The following is a 4,957-nucleotide window of genomic DNA, read 5'->3' as shown; positions in this document are numbered from 1 at the left end:
CGTCTTTGAAAGTCTTTTTCCATACCTTAAATAAGCAGTCAGGCCGGGCACGGTGGCTCACATCTGTAATCCCAGCACTTTGGGAGGCTGATGCGGGCAAATCGCTTGAAGTCAGGAGTTCTAGACCAGCCTGGCCAACATGGCGAAACTCCGTCTCTACTAAAAATGCAAAAATTAGCCGGGCATGGTGGCAGGTGCCTGTAATCCCAGCTACTTGGGAGGCTGAGGCAGGAGAATCACTTGAACCTGGGAGGTGGAGGTTGCGGTGAGCTGAGATGATGTCACTGAACTCTAGCCTGGGTGATAAGAGCAAGACTCCATCTCAAAAAATAAAATAAAATAAATAGGCAGTCATATATAAAAATATATATATGTGTATATATATGTAAATTTTTTTTTTTTTTTTTTTTTTTTTTTTGAGACGGAGCCTCGCTCTGTCCCCCAGGCTGGAGTGCAGTGGCGCGATCTCAGTTCACTGTAACCTCTGCTCCTGGGTTCATGCCATTCTCCTGCCTCAGCCTTCCGAGTAGCTGGGACTACAGGCGCCCGCCACCATGCCTGGCTAATTTTTTTTGTATTTTTAGTAGAGACCGGGTTTCACCGTGTTAGCCAGGATGGTCTCGATCTCCTGACTTCGTGATCCGCCCGCCTCGGCCTCCCAAAGTGCTGGGATTACAGGCATGAGCCACCGCACCCGGCCCAGCAGTCACATTTTTAAATACCAGGTCTCAAACGCAGCATAACACAGCAGGGTGGTGAGGACAGTGCACACTGGGTGTAGACCATAATGGGGAGTGGTGTCTGCAGAGCATTTAAACCCAGCAACACAACAGAATGCTCTCTCTGCCAAAATGTCCTTGGTTTTTGGGTTTGAACATCCAGCTGCCAAGCTTACTGACTAATTTAAGCTAATGCCATTTAGAAGGTCTTGTACTTTACTAGTTGAAGCCCTGGAAACGCCCCTGTTTAGCAGGCTGCAAAGTCTGGATTTGGGAACTTTTAAGCTGTTTCCTCAATAGTATTTTTCAGGTCCCCACTCCTCACTTGTACAGCGCTCTCCCACCCTACACCTGCCCCAGATCTTTAGACTCCAGAACAAATTGCCTTGCCAAGTGGGGAAAGCGTCACAGCTTCTCACCAGCACATTTTCAGGCATATTACTGACCTGGCCTCTGGCCAGGAGGAGGCCCAGCCTCTCTCCATCTTAAGGGAGACACTCTTAGGCCCTAAACAAACCTCATAAGTCATGCAAATGCTCCCAGAAAGAGCCTGAAATGTTTGGCCTTTCTCTAGGGCAGCAAAAATGGTTCACGAGGAACATAGTAAATAGGACCCCTGTTGGGTGTGGCGTCAAGGGCCTCTCGGTATTAAGGCTCTAAATAAAACTTCATAGAGAAGGGAGGGAGTCTAGGGGAGTAAATGAGGGTGGTTCTTTTAGAAAGCATTTTTGGGGTACTTCCTGAGAAGGCAGAACCCGATGGCTGGCCCTGAGGAAGGCAGTGATGAGGCTCTCCTCTGACAGGGCTCTAAGGCCTGGGTGTAAATTACAGAAGAGCAGGGGAGTCTGAGGGAGCCGCTAGCAGCATCCTCAGCCATCCTTGCAGCTGAGGGTCTCCTGCCTTTCTTCCTAAACTCTCATCAGAAGATTTTAGGGTGTTGATTTGGGGGTAGAGATGTCAGTGGAGTGAGGATGGGCCAGGGGCACCTGGATGCAGTGACTCAGCACCCACCAGGAACATTTTCTATGTTTCTCCTGAACTAAATAAGTTCCTACCTGGGCTCTAGGCCCTGGTACTCTGGTTTGAGTCTGCAGTCACGTCTGTGCCATGCCCATCTCTCAGGTACCACCTAGGCCCAGATTAGAGGCTGAAAATGCAGCAATTGTTATCCACAGATGTGGGGTTTGTCTTTGGTGGTTCAGGACAAATCACCCTCAGGACAGCTTGCTCCTGCTGGCAGTTCTTCCAACAGCTCAACTCATTCAAGTCATTCAAGGCTGGAGTCCCCTCACCCTCACCCTCATCCTCACCCAAACTCCACATTTACACACATTTGTTTAACCAGTGGCAACCCTGTGGGTGAAAATGACATCTTGTCCTTGCTTCAATTTTTGTTTCCTGACCAACATGAAGGCAAATATTCTTTAATATGCGTGGGCTGTGTGTACTTCTGTTTCTCTGAATTGCCGATATAAATCCTTAGGTCATTATTCTGTTGGTTTATTTAGTCTTTTATTTATTGATTTGTAGACATTTTTATGTGTTCTCATCGTTAATCTTTTGTCTGCTATATATTTTGAAAATATTTTTCACCCAATTTTGTAATCCAATGTTTTACTCTTTCTTTTCACAGCATTTGTGTTTGAAAAGCCCTGATTTACCACATGATAAGTATATTTATTTGGGTTTTCTTTTAATCATTTGATATTTTTACTTGTTCAATATTTGACACTTTAATAATTCTGAGACTTATTTTTGGAAATGATATTAGGTCAGGAGTAGATAGGCGTCTATTTAGTTGCTTATGTCATATGAATAGCCAGTTGTTCTCATACCATTTATTGAATTGCCCAACATTTCCCAATTGATTTGAAATGACTTCTTAGTCATGGAACATGTGCCTATATGTGTTTGTAAAATGTGTATGTGTAGCTATGCATTACACACAGATGTGTGTATTATCTGTGTATCCGGATTATCTGCACATAATTTTAATGGAAATATGGGGAGATGGAAAAGACTGTGGCGTTGGTGCCACTTTTGAGGTCTTTGCATTGATCAGCAGCATAACAAACCTTTGCTAAGTCTATATTGCTTGTGCATGTTTAGTAAGTGCATATCTTGTGGTTGCTACCTGGAGTCTTTGCCTTTTGGGAAGTCTCATTGCCTAGTGAATAGGCACACACAGGTTGGTTTTAAAGTTAAGAGACTTAGAAATAATTGAATTAGCATCTAAAATCCTGGATTGGATCCTGGAAGAGAAAAAGACATTAGTAACAAAACCGATGTTATCCAAATACAGCCTGTAGTTTAGTTAATGGTATTATACCAATGTTACTGTCTTAGTTTTGACAAATCTACTATGATTGTTATAGGACCAGTAAGTTTGTATGCCCTCTGTATAGTAACATATACCAATTATACTGAGACAGCAGAGTCTGCAGCAGAGAAAGAGTTTAATGATTGCAAAGTGCTGAGTGGGGAGATGGGAGGAGATCCTCAAATCCATCTCCCTGAGGAGTTCTGGGATGGAATTTTTGAGGGGATAGTGGATGATGAGGGACTGGAAACCTGGGGTTGTTGATTTGTTGGGGCAAGGGGGATGAAATCATCAAGATGCAGAAATTGAGTTATTCGGTGAATAAGCTCCTGTGGTTCCTTCAGACCAGCTGACATCTGTAATTTCACTGGTACCACAGGACCTGAAAGAATGTCTAAAAGGGAAAACAATGTTTTATAATGTTCAAGTTGTTGTCTATAGAGCAGTTAAGGGGGACAATAACCTTGTAGCAGGGTCTATGTGATTCTAGGACAATAGGCACCAAACAACTATTAGGAAGCAGGTCAGGGAGCAGGCTTAGGATTAATGCTGAGTGAGCTGCAAGCCTGGCTTATTTTCATTTTTCTCTCTCCCTTTTTCCCTGATTAATTTATTAATTTTATAGTTTATAAGGACAGTTTCATGACTATGGAAGGTGTTAACATTGGGGGAAGATGGATAAAGAACCTATGGGAACTCCTCATATTATTTTTGGAAATTTCAGTTAATCTAACATTACTTAGGGATAAAAAGTTTATTTAAACTTAAAAAATTAACATGCAAAGTTAATGTGACAATGAATATGCAATTATGAGTTCCTCTGGGACAACAGTGAATATGTCCCAGAAGAGAGGGGCCGTTTGAAGTGTGTGACTTCGCCAAGTCTCCTCACCAATTTGGTTCTTGCTGCACAAAACAGAGGAACAAGCACAAGATGATCTCTGAAGCTCCTTCTACATTTTGGAGATAGAGTTGTTTGCTCTATTAGAAAGTCCTCTGACTCAAAATTCCTCATGCATCTGTGAATTTCACACTCAATAGATGCTTAATGAGTTTCGGCTCCAAGCAAGCATAAGTCATCAAGTTATAATGCTGGAAGAACCAGGAGGTTGGATCAGAAGAAAATAGTTTAATTGCAGGTCAACAAGCTGACCAGATGCTGCCCTTTGGTGGGACACTTAGCCTCAGTTTGCTCACCTGTAAAATGGGGATTAAAAGCGTTTTGCCTCCAGGGCTGCTGTGACAATTGAACATGGTAACGTGTATGAAAAACCTTCTCGTCAGTACCTGGCATGTTGTCCATGCTCAAGAGACACAGTTCCTTTCTTTTCTCCCTCCACCCTTGCTGCATTTTAACTCCTATTCCGATTAATACAGCTGTGCAGTAACCCTGGTTAACAGCCAAAATCTCATTTAGAGTTTCTCATCATCCTCTTCCAAACTGTCATATCACTCAGTGCTTACGTTTCTTTCTGGTTGCTGGGGACAATAAAGCAGGCAAGACGTTTTCACAGTAATCCAAAATGTGATTTTCCCAGGATGATATTGCATGGGGAGGCCATCTGAGTTGAAAGGAATTTTTAGTTGGTTCACTGTCACAAATAGAATAAATAGGAAATAAAACAAATAAGACTGAGGCAGTACACCCAGTACACCAGCAGTGTCAAATTTCTTAAAAACCAGCTAGTCTGTCCTGGCAGAAGTTAAAGTATCAGCCCCACTCTGGATGCAAAGTGAAGGGGTAAAAGCAGGAGATTTGGCAGGACACCAACATCACACAGCCCCCAAGGGAAGGCACCAGTCCCATATACTGCCAGCAAAAGGAGCCTCCTGGATTTGTGCAATGCTCTGCATCTAGGGGGTGTTAGGCAGTTCCAGGGATATATCTTGGCTCCATGGGGCACCAGTTGAGGGACTA

Source organism: Papio anubis, chromosome 18 (genome assembly GCF_008728515.1).
Source record: "Papio anubis isolate 15944 chromosome 18, Panubis1.0, whole genome shotgun sequence".
Taxonomy (NCBI): domain Eukaryota; kingdom Metazoa; phylum Chordata; class Mammalia; order Primates; family Cercopithecidae; genus Papio; species Papio anubis.
This window is presented reverse-complemented; position numbering follows the sequence as displayed.